Source organism: Papaver somniferum, chromosome 8 (assembly GCF_003573695.1).
Source record: "Papaver somniferum cultivar HN1 chromosome 8, ASM357369v1, whole genome shotgun sequence".
Classification (NCBI taxonomy): domain Eukaryota; kingdom Viridiplantae; phylum Streptophyta; class Magnoliopsida; order Ranunculales; family Papaveraceae; genus Papaver; species Papaver somniferum.
In genome coordinates, this window is record NC_039365.1 from 51,009,527 (window position 1) to 51,022,778 (window position 13,252).

Consider the following 13,252-nt stretch of genomic DNA (forward strand, 5'->3'; position numbering starts at 1 on the left):
CTTTTGGGCTATAATATATTTTCTGGACAGTCATATTCAAGAAAAATATTTCCTAAATTAGCTAAATCTTAAGAAATCCTATAAATTACCAAATAAATTCAAAAGAAATCATTTGAAAATCACAATTAAATCCTAACATCAAAACATACCAATAAATAATTAAATAAAATCACGTTTATACCATTCATTATGATTAAACAATAAACATTAAATTATGCATCATGATTATCATCACAGAATTAAATTAATCGGAAAATTAAAAAAAAAAAAGTTTAATGTCCCACAACAATGTCCAATTACATTTCTTAAAACTAAATTAATTCCTAATTACAATTCGAAGTTGCTGCTAATAATTAAACAAATTTTAATATGGGATGAAAATAGGAAATTATCCATCAAATTTAGATAATCAGTGATTAGAACTTAAAATAAAAATACCTGTTGATGATCAAAGTGTACTTCCTCAGCAGAAAAATTGGCAAATCCTGTCAAATAGTTGAAGAACAAAATTATTAAAAGAAAAAGCAAAACCATAAAAATCAATCATGATCAATGAAAAACAAGAAAATATAGAAGAATATAAAAATCGTGGGAAGATTAGCAAAACGAATCGTGAGAAGAATAGAAAGACGAGTTTCAATAATTTTGTTAGTATTGTTCATTCCAAAAAAAGGAAAAAAAAAACAAAAGTAATTATTGTCCCTAAACATGCACTATATATTTAGTACTTATTATTTATTTTTGACAATAATATACAAAAAGAATAAATAGTATATATTTTTATTATTATTTTCATGTGAATTTTGGAATAAATATTTTTATTATATAAAAACTTTTGATATTTTAGACATGGATTAATATTATTTTTATAGCAAGTCTTTATTTTATGGAAGTTGTGGTTATGGTGTCTCTATATAAAGCATTTTCTATAGAGTAAGTAAAAATAAATATAAAGAGTATTTCTATTCTTAGACATTCAGTAGACTGCTCGATATTTTTTTCGTCAAACAAAATTAAAAAATTACCAAAATTTCTTTGACTAATATTATTACTAAAAAAAGAATTATTTATGGAATTTGTGGGTTGGGTGTCTCCTTATATATAAAAAGCATTTAAGAAAATGTGAAATCCTGTTTTCCTCGTTTCTTTTAAGATTTTCCATTCTTGCATAGGGTTCCCTCTGATCTATTTTCATTGTTCTTCGTTGTGCAGGTACGATCGATCCTTTCAATCATGTACCTGTTTTCGTTCAAACAATATCAAGGTACCCCTAAACTCATTCTGCGAATATAGATATAATCAAGTAGTGAATTTTTTATGTTTAATCATGATAATCATATCAACAACGTAATATCACAATTTTGATTTAAAATATTTTTCTATTAATTTTCTTAGTAATGCAGATGATAATTATCATTGTTTTTGGTTTTTATATTTTTATTATATTTTCTTTGTACAATTGATTTTTATGTAGTTGCAGCTTCGGTAAGAGAATGATACCCTTTTTTTTATCGGTGGTAAGAGAATGATATCAACATCATCTCGATTTTGTTATTTGATTTTTATTTTCTCTATTTATATTTTTTTTTGTATGATACAGGGAAGTCAATCTCACAAGTAGTTGTTGAAGCAACAGTCATCAAGTTCATGTAGTTGATATATGTAGCGGAGAAGAAAGTAGGTGGTAGTCCTGTAGTCCCTCCTTTTCCCCCCCCAACTTTCAGTTTTTCTTAGACAAAGTTTGAACAAATTATATAATTTAGGAATCAATTTTCTGGAGAAATTTTAAAATAAATTTTGGCCTTCCTATTTGTATTGTACTTAGTCATACAACTCATAGATCCAAATAGATTGTTCCACAAAAATAACAATCGAATTACCCATTTTAATTATATGTTCTCTTATGTTTGTTGGGTTGGTTGTTTTGTTTGCAGTTCGAGGATTCACGAGAGGCCAAAGAAGTAATCAGGTCAAAGAAGCAGTTCGATTATCACCGCCACTTAACGGTAATCCAGTCTTTCTTATATATATTTTTAATTTGTATCCGTATAGCATTAGCCAGCGGGTTGAATGTTGTTTGGTTATGCCTTTAGATTGAGCTTTCCCATGGGGTAAAAGGAAAATATCTTCATTTGATCTCCACTCTTAATATCATTTTTTTTACAATCAATATGTGGTTTTGATCCTCATTTGATGTCTTGGCAGTCTCTATCTCTCACTTTTTTTCCATTTTTTTTATAGTCTCGGTTCGTAGGTTACGTGATTTTGCTTAATAGCAAGATCTAAAGGTTCATATTAATTTCCAGGATTTCCGATTGCCAAATTCACAATCCCGCTCCTGGCACAACTATAAACACTTTCCAAGATTTTTTTGGGGTATTTTTATCTATTCGATTAACTATGTTTTCCAAATGATGTTTTAGTTTGATGTTGCAAATTAATTTCCATGATTGTATAATCCATTTAGATTATAGGTTTAAGATTATATTATAGTTGGATTTGTGTTTTACTTCGTTCTAAGCTCTTGGCGTAAAATAAGATCTTTATGTACACTCTGCTGATTGTGGTAACTGTAACTCAGAAGTAAATGTTCATAAAATATTAAAACAAAAAAATATTAGGTGGTGTCCAATTGATTTGTACTAACTAGTTTCATTATACTCTGCTTTAGTATAAGATGATGATATGACTTTTTAAATTTCAAGATGTCTTGGTTATAATGGAATAGGTTGGTATTTCCCATTCTTATAGTTTTGTTGCATTTTCCTTGAGGAGCACGAGGCCACGTATGGTTAATATTTTTGGCCATTTGTAGTGGTTTGGATATGTAATAATAATATTTTTCGCTTTGTGGTCCATCATCCATATACTTTGATGTGTTCCATGCACAGAGGATGTTGTGGGCATAATGCACATGTTTAAGTTAGTATGCCATCTAGCAATGCATTTGAATTTTTACAAGTTCAAATATCCCCTTGAGTTACAAACTACATGTAATTTAACATTCTGCGGATGTGTCTGTGTGTGTGCATTTGACAAAGAGAGACAAAACCGACCGAATTTGATGTGTGAATTTTCAGGTTAACAACAATATTCACTGGATTCCTGGTTTAGTGTTTCAAAATGACTTGCACATTAATATTTCAATGAATGGTAACTGAAAGATCACAAAATTATAAATACTGATTCAAGAACACAAAATGCTTACTCACCCGGTACTGTATACTAAGTATTTCAACTAACAGTCTCTTGGAAAATTACAAAAGCTGTAAAAATGTGAAGAGTCAACAATACCTTGGAAGAATGTAGTGTATAAAAAAGATACATAAAGTTATAAACAAGCAATTCCTGTCAAATCTTCTCAATTCAACCTCACCTTGAGGATGTCGTACAATACCTGGTATAAAGTTTTGTTCTCTTCCACTAGTTCCATCCGAACTTATGATATTGGCAAAAAGAACTTGACACTAGAAAATACAACACACTTAGCATATTAAACTGACAAAAAAAATTAAAGGCGCACAAAGGATTCCCGATTACATCCAAGTGGATTTTATTTAACCTAATCAGTTATATGTTACCGTAGAGTTGAACCCTATTAAAACATTCGCAGGCAACTTGGTAGAACACAAGCCAATTTAATAAGCTCATAAATGGGTACTGTTGGAGGGGACCACGATGTAATATGTATTAATGGTCCCGTATCACTTTTGGCTATGTAAGTAGTGTTAATTTGTGGGTATGTAAATATAATGCAATTATCATTAAGCATCACCAACAAAAAATAACCCGATACAGTGATGATACACCTCTTACTGTAACTACACCGTAAAAAGGATATCACACGACTGGAACGATGAGTTTGAACAAGATGATGTATCTACGCGCATGGATACTTAGATGTGGAGCATGCCGAAGTAGATGGCTTGTTGCAGGCTATGGGATGGGCAGAGAGGCTAGCTTTACAACAAGCTTGCATTGAGTTAGATGCGCATAATATAGCAGCGATAACTAATGGAGCTCTTCATAGAGTCAAATCGGAGAACCAAAGTCTTATTCTAGATATTACAGATTTATTTCGCAAATTTCCATCATGGTATTGCAAGTTTATTAATAGGAAGCTTGATAAACCAGCTGAATTTATTCAGTATTTATATGTTTTTGTTGTCCCCATAGGCTTATGCGCTTAGATACATATATCCTAACCCAATTTAGTTGTACCAAATCAATGTGATGTAGGCATCAGCGTAATAATACATCCACGGGAATAAAAACAAAATTTGTTGAAGGTTTGTGTTTTGGTTCCTCCACTCACGGTTGACGTAAGCCCTCCTACTTGGCTTCATGTATCAGTATTACCCTAATTCCAGTTTTGCATGAAGTCTTTATGAAAAATTGGTTAACCTTTTAAGAATTTTGAGTTTTGGCTTTGGCAACATATCAATTTACCTCCTATACATTCTACTTTCAATATCAATATGACGTGAAAGTAATTTCGTTTTTTTTTTGTATGATTACTCTAAATTATGAGCTGCAATATCTGCAATAACCTTAAAGGAAGACCTAAAAGAAGAAATCTCCTAACATGGATCTTATATTTCATAAGCGAGAAATATACCCGTGCATCGCACGGGTGAAAACTAGTTGGTTTAATTTGCATTGCTAAACTTGGCTGGCTTCCATCTGTTTCTTGATCAAGCATCAGTGTTATTAGTGACCCATGATCTAACAGTCAGTGACCCTTGATCTAACAGTCGCTAACAAAGTTCACAAACCATCGCCAGGTCCAATTAAGGATTCGTTTGAATCAGTTTGGAAGTATCAAGTCACAATACCATCGATATTTGTAATTTTCGATATTCCCATACTTCTTGATTCACATCTTCACTATTTCCATTGTCACATTTTTTATATCTTGTACTATGAGCATGCATAGTTTGTGTAAATGAAATCACATTCATGACTGCCCTTCCAACTGAGTATTTGATACCAAATATTGTGGGGAGGGTATTAGAAGAGTTATAATCACACACCCGTTTAGCAATGGGTTAGCCTGTACAGGCAATACCATCCAGAACTGGGTTTGCAATCGCTTCATGGTGATCAATGGTATGGATAAGAGGCATGTGTGTCGCACATCATCATTTAGACCTGAAAGCAACTGATTAGATCAGAAAGCATTGCATATATTCATCACAATAGTTTTGCTTTATACTTCATCAGTGAACTGAAAAGGGTTGGGTCATGTCTACAGCCCTTGGTGTTTGTACTATGTATGGTCTTATATGATATGAAACAAATAACTCAACCTTAAAGCCGATCCGATCGTAGTCCAAATAATCCTCGTTTAATTGGGCCCTGACCAATTTATACCCACACCAAAATTTTTAGGGGTATTTCAAAAGGTGGTGAAAATACTATTTTATCCTTAGTACTTAAAAACCTATTAACTCTAAAATCAAAATCAGTTTACTCTCCTCCTCTCCCTTCCTCTCCCACCTGAGTTCTCCCCCTCTCCTCCATTAACGATAAAAAATAAAAAAAAAATCTTCGTCGATTCATCGTCGTAATCGTCGATACAAAAAACTTTAAGACCGCAGTAACAAGCCGGGAAGAATTAGAAGAAGAAATGGCGCCGATTAGAAAGTAAGTGAACTAACACCCTCCTTTGTTTTAATTTTTTCTTGAGTCTTGATTGTGAAATTGAGGTTAGAACCGATTTTTTTCAGTTACAGCGAGTGGGTCGTTACTCTGTATTTTCTTAAACCCTAACGATTCTTCATATGCATGTTAACTCTATGAAAAATCGTTAAGCTATATGATGTTTAAGTTAACGACCCTAATTCTGCTACTATAATTTTTTGCCCTAGATTTGAGTCGTTACCTCTGTAATCGAATCTATTGACGACCCTAATTCTGCTAAGAACAATCTCCCTGTCTTAAAAACTGGAAGTGTCGTCAATATATATATTCGAGTCGTCATTGAACTCTTATGGTTTGGATTAGAGTCGTTACTCTTAGTTGACGACCCTAGTTGCAAAACAGAAATACTCACTGTCCAAAATATTGATAGGGTCGTCACATTATTTGTTAGTGTCGTCATGCTTTCTATTAGAGTCGTTTCTGTTTTAAAGAATAAGGTGACGACCCTTGTTCTGATAGCATGAAATAGTCAACTGATTTGTTCTTTTTTGTGTGTGTTACCATTGTAGTAAAAAGAAAGACAAGAAACACATGCCCACTCCTCCTTCCAAACCTCCCTGACACACCAGATACCTGAATACCAGTCCATTCCGAGGGAAAAAGCCGAACGAGGTACCCTTGTCCATCGACGAACCAAGAGACCCCGATAATGATTCGTCGGATTCGTCATTGGGGAAGGCGTATGCGCGATATGAGGTGCTTCGTGGGAAAAAGTTTGAGTTCGACCATTGCTACTTTATCTTGGAAGGCACTATGTATAATTACGCCATTTATGGTTAAATGTATAAGTGCACCGTTATTATCTATTGTATTTCATTTCCTTAAACGCAACGCTATGCAAGATGTATGCCTTTTACGATTCAATAAAATGATTCTATGAAATCAAAAATAATGAAAATCCAGTGGAAGAGTCGTTACACCATATTACTACGACACCTAACGACCCTTCATAACATTTGCGATGGCTAGCTAAGATCTTCATTTCGTATGACTACAAATATGACGACCCTAAGTGTTACATTTTACAGGGAGTTTTTGTTTTAGGGTCGTTCCTGTGTTAACCAAAAAACATAACGACTCTGGGTGATCTAGCTAAAAAGGGTCATCAATCTGTATCACACTACCCTAACGATTTTTCATAACCTGGAAAAGTTGCAGGTTTGAGTCGTTATTAGTAGTGTCAATATATTGACGACCTCACAGAGTCGTTTGGGTATACACCCCCCGACTCTGACGACCCTTACACTGAGTTATTCCATAGTGGGGATTATTTGACCACTTGGAGCAACAAACACACAAATCGAAGGGTATAAGATGTTTACCTGATTATTTTGAGCTTGGGATTCCTCATTTTGAGGGTTGGTTCCTTCATTTTGAGCAATGAGATCTTCATTTGCACCAATATTCATGGCTTCCTCTATTAACATCTCTTCATCAAACATCCAATCCATAGGATTAGTTGAGACAATCTCACCTTCAACACAATCATGGTTGTTATTTGAAGCTTCACCAACATCATTTCCTCCACTACAATCACTCATTTCTAAAAACCCTAATTTTTCCCACAAAAACTCCTCTTCTTCCCCCCCCCCCCCTAAATTTTAACTCTTAAATCTGATTTTGACTTAAACAAACTAATTAACTTAACTTATCCAATCACTAACACTAATCATTTAGGGGTAGTTTAGCCATTTCAAAAAAAATGGGATAATGGATAACCCATATTTACTATTTCATGATCTTTTTGTCCTGTAGTGCAGGGCTCCTAATCGTTTTTAGGCCCCCCAATTAAACGAGGCAAATAAAGGCAAAAAAAAAAAAAAAAAGAGAAAAGAAAAGGAACCCTTAAAGCTGAGATATCTATACAGTCATAGAATATTACTAAAGTATCCAAACCATATCATATCCCACCTACCTTTTCATCCTTGAAGCATCGATTGGTGGGATTATGGACTCAGTTCAAAGTTGGTATCTAACAGCGTATAAACTTCATCCAAAGAGGATACCTTGAAATCTGGCTTGTGATCAACAGCCGCAAAATCAGCAGGCGTATATCTACCCGTTTCATCAAGCAAGCATGTAAACGCTCCTGCTCGGCTTCCACAAGCAATGTCATCCTTAAGGCTATCGCCAACCATAATTACTTCATTAGGATGAATATCCCAAGTTGAGCAGATATGTAGCAGTGGGGCGGATCTGGTTTATATGGCCGGAATTCCCGACTTAGTGCAGGAAAGAACGTAACCCCAAACCGCAAATGAAACAAGTCAACAGCCTCTTTGACATTTCATGTTATTAAACCCCTCCTGACTTGCTTCGAATCAAGATGGCTACAAAGTTCTTTTGCACCAGGCATAATCTGGAGCCGATCAAGACCCTGACGTTCGAAATCTGCGATGATTTGATAGGCTTTAGTCTGTTTATTAGGGCTCAATGTCTCGATGTGGTGTAAGATATCTATCCCAGAAGGATTCTTTGATCTGATAATTTTGTATTCTTCTTCACCCAAAACTGCTTTGTACATTGCAGCAAAATCTATGACAGGAACTGTGAGTGTACCATCCATGTCAAACACCACTCCGCGCAGCCTTGCCTTCTTTTGCGCCGTGATTGTGGAGCTAATACAGGTGTTAAAGTGCGCCATTGATGGCCCAGATTGAAGCGAAAAGAAGAAAGTTTTTGGTAGGGAGGCCAATATTGGCATAACCCTGTAGGGCCTGTAGGGAGAGAGACAGACAGTTATCTTTCAGTCATGCATATATTCATATTAAAATTTATAATCTCAAGTGAAAATCAATGATGCAGGATACTCTACCCCTCCCTGCCAATTGTGATCCGATACTTTTGGCATAAGTTGCTAGGAAACGCAATTTATACAGATAAAGTTGAAACAAGCACACCGCTGTACGATTAACATAAGGCATCACCATAAGAATTTAGCACTAGTTAGCAAATACTATTGACTATTCATGAATCATGATGCTAGAGTGCAAAATAAATAATGGAAGACAAAAGATCAAAAAGAAACTAAGATATAGAGTATGAATAGCTACTGTTGGGTCCTAATCCTCTAATAGAGTATCAATTATCATGTAAGTATACCCCTACCGACTCTCTTGGGGTCACATATCTATGTATGAGTATAAGAGCTCATGAAACTATTTCTTAAATGCACCACTAGCCACGAGAATTCTACTGCACTAGAAAATAAAATATATATGATTGGATCAAATGATCATATATACTAAAGGGGTGATCCTAAAGTGACCAGCACCCTATAAGAATGACCTAAGATCCAACTGCGCAAGTATTATCTCCTCGTTGTAGACCTAGCTGGCCAGCAAATCTGTTGTCTTCAGATTTCCATCGTACTTCCTCCCGTGGAAAATATATTTTTTGTTTTCTACCGTATCAAAAACTGGTCGATAACCAGTAGCAGAGATAGCATGGCAGTAGTTCCTATGGTTGCTGGGCCACCAACCTTGGCTACATAGTTTTCAAACTAAATATTTGCAAATAAGTCTTCTACTTTCATTCATGAAAATATATATTCTGCTTTCTGGTGGTGTTAAAAATTGGTCAATGACCAGAGGCAGAGCTGGCTCCAATCAACCCTTCAGAGAGTAGAATCAAATGATTTGATGGACTTGGGAGTTTTATGACATGGTAACCTTTAGGATATACATAAGATAAGGTATCCTAGGTTCACACTTCACACATCTCCTATTCCTCCTGTGTTTGTGTGTGCTTTTGTGTATCTGTGTTATGTTTATGTATACATCAGTAGTGATGCATAACAGTAACAAACAGCAACTATAAAATCCTTATGCGGAAATACCTAATACTAGCAGAAGTCCTACAAATGAAAAATGTGAACAGCTTAGCATTTTACTTTGCACTTCCCGGAAAACATTTTCCAAAGACAGTAACAGCAGAAATATAGAATAGCATATGACAACATGGCAACCTTGGTATTCATTCTCGAATCTGCCTAAACTACTATCTAACTGGCATCAACAACCTACAACACAATTAGGCAAATATCAACACCAAAAACTCCGAAATAAAGAAAAACAAGAACTACGTATATATAAATAAAACGAATCAGGATGTATCCATATAGGATATAAATAGGAAACAAATCAAGAATTAGAATGTAACAGAAACTATACGAATAAAACTATATAGAAAGGTAGAGAAAATAGTAGACTGCTGCTATCACGTACTTATCAAATTTCGTATAGAAAAAGACACATAATAATAAATGGAAGTGTTCTAAGCCAAAACCCAAGCATTTACCATCCACAAACACTTCCAGTATGGCAAATTTAAAATGCAGCTGAACCAAAATCTAAGGATTCCAATATTATAAACATTCTTTGGTTTGATGACTGACTCTACTCTACCCCAAATTCATAACCATCCATCAATAAGCATACATAGACCAAGAATTTATACTAAGCAGATTAAGAATTGAGATTTTGGGAGTAGGACGGGAAATAATAAGGCTAGTAGTAGTTCTTCAAGAAACGAAAAAAAAGGAAAAAAAGACAGTAAAGTAGACATTATCATATGGACCAAACCAATGCTAGATGAAGATGCACAGAATAGATAGACATGAACATCATCAGAGCTGTCCCTTAATAACCAAGTTGCTTCTGATATCCTCTTCTACATCCCAAGCTCGAACTTAAAAGGTGTATTTGGAGAATGTGATCAAAGATTCAAACATTCATTATAGAAAGTCTTACCACAAGATCCAAATTGTTTAAAAAGGTTTGTGTAGTCTACAAAGATTTGTAATATTCCATCAATTATGATTGGATATCAACATTATCATTAATCTCAAGGAAATTAAATTTTAAAACCAACATAAAGATTATGCACATTAGCTATCTCATTAAGTTGAAGCCAAAGAAAGAAAATTAAAGCAAGCAACAAAATCCCTGGGGTATGGTAAGAGAGAGAGAGGTCAGACCTTTTCTTTTAACGCCCGGAAGCAGCAACCAGATCGAGTAGAGGTGAGCACGCAATTGAGTGGAGAACTGAAGAAGTAAGTAAAGAAATAAATGATAGAGAGAAAGGGGAAGAAGGTAAGGTTATATTTTGGACAATATCAGAAAATATTGTATTTTTCAGGGGTAAGTAAGGTCTTTTTCTATTTATACGACTCTCACCGTCCTATGTCAGTCGGTCATCATCATTATAAGAAGAGGTAAATTTCTTTGCTTCTTTGTTCTCCTCAAGACTCTCCTGGGAATAGGGATGGTCATGGGGCGGGGACCTTGTATCCCAGTCACTGCCCCGTTCAAAAAAAAAAGAAACCCACATCCTTCCCATTATCTGCTTGATCTGGGACGGGGCGGGTATGGAAAATACCCGTACAGAACGGGTTTTTTACGGATTACCCATAACATTAAGCTCAAATATGATGAGTTAATTTAATAATCAATATCTAAGTTCAACCAATAATAATAATAATTTAAAATTTCAAACTCATAAATTCATCGTAAAACAAGCAAAGAAAAACAAATGTCTATAAACGAGCATCACTCATTTTAGTTCTTAATTATTTCTTATCAAGTATCTTCCTCCATGTTGATCACCTCATCGTCTGCTTCAGTTTCTTCCCAAAATGTTTCACCATCGAATTTTGATCCACCTAGCCAAAATAAGAAAGTGTATCATATAACCATAATGATGTATTAAACGTAAAAAAAAACATTTCAATAAAAAGAGAATTTCATTACCATTCAGCATATCCCATAGCCAGTCTTGAGCGCACATCAAAGCTTCCAACGTTTTTGGATGAAGTCTATTACGTTGGACACTCACAAATCTACCTACGGTACTAAAAGCTGATTCGGAAGCTACCGTTGAAACTGGAATCGCTAAATTATCTCTAACCATACACTGCAAGACTGGATATTTAATCCCATTTGTCTTCCACCATGCTAGTATGTCAAAATTACCAATCCTAGGTAAAAGATCTTCTTCTAAGTAATTGATTAATTCTGACTTAACAGTACTAGTAGGAGCAGTATTAGAGACAAACATATCAAACTTTTCCAAAGGATCTACTTCATCGTTAAAACTATGCATCTCTGAAGTGAAAGACAAATCATTTTGGCTAACAGATGTTTCAGCAAATTTTACTTTCAGTTCATACTCCGTCGCCAAATCAACGCATAAATCGCGTACTCGATCAATTTCGATTTTTGAAAAAGCTTGACCATAAATTTGTGGAAAATAAAACTCAATAAATTTCATCTTAAACCTTGGATCTAACATAATTGCTACGGCCATTACTCCATTGATCACAAACCAATACTCTTCAAACTTCTCTATCATTTCATATGCCATTTCCTTAATCACACCAACTTTAGAATTTTTCCACTCATTTAATGACAATCTAATATCACAAAAACTTGGAAAGAAAAGGTTGGTGGTAGGATATTTTACTCCGGAAAACTTCTATGTGAAGGTATAAAATATCTTAAGTTTGTCGCACATTTCCTCTGCCAACAACCAATCTTCATCATCTGGCAAACAATCATACTGTGGCTCACGTTGCTTTAGTCGAGAAAAAACCTTCTGATACTTAATAGCAGTATTAAGCATCAGGTATGTTGAGTTCCATCTTGTCTCACAATCAAGAACTAACTTATTTATACTCTAAATATGTAGTTGACGGGCGGCCTTTTCAAATTTCTCAACTCGTTTTGGTGTTGCTTTCCAGTAAGCAACACTATTACGAATCAATTCGATTGCTCCTTTGATCCCCTCTAATCCTTTCTTGACTATAAGAGCTAATATGTGTGCACAACAACGCATATGAAAAATATCTCCACCCGACAGTAAGTTACTTGATAATTTTTCTAGGAGAAGTTGGATCATAAGATCATTAGTGGAACAATTATCTACAGTAAGAGTGGATACTTTACCATCGATATTCCAGTCTAGCAGACACTCCATCAATGCGGCTGACAGGACTTCAGCCGTGTGCGGACATGGCACATACATAAACCTAATACAAAATAAAATTCAGATGGTTGATTAGACCGTACTACGTAGCAACTAGTAATTAATCAGTAACAAAATTAATGGTAGTGATTTTTCATTTATGACGTGCATATCCAATGCCTGAAATCATTAAATGAATACGCGTACCTGATAATTCAGATTTGCAAGATCCACGATTCATCGATGAAATGAGCCGTAATAACCATGTATCCTTTCTTTTGCTTACTAGTCCACATATCAGTAATCAACGCAATTTTACCTTGATGTTTTTGTAGCACCTCCATTGTTTTAGTTTTTTCTTCATCATAGATTTTAAGGATATCCCTTTTAATTGTGCTCCGAGATACCACCTTAAACAACGGTTGAAGCGCGTTTGAATATCATCTAAATCCGGCATGTTCAACGATGGAAAGCGGATACTCGTGTATGATTATCATATAAGCAAGTTCCTTCCTAGCGAACGATTGATCAAAACTGTACGTGTTAAGATGACTTCTTCCGTCACTTTTTTTACTCGGAGTGATTA

The 13,252-nt window shown here is 34.8% G+C and overlaps 1 pseudogene; it reads right to left on the reverse strand.

Annotated features, from left to right (window-relative positions):
- Positions 1 to 7,532: 7,532 nt before the first annotated feature.
- LOC113301128 lies at positions 7,533 to 10,755 on the reverse strand (annotated as a pseudogene).
- Between the last annotated feature and the right edge of the window lie 2,497 nt (positions 10,756 to 13,252).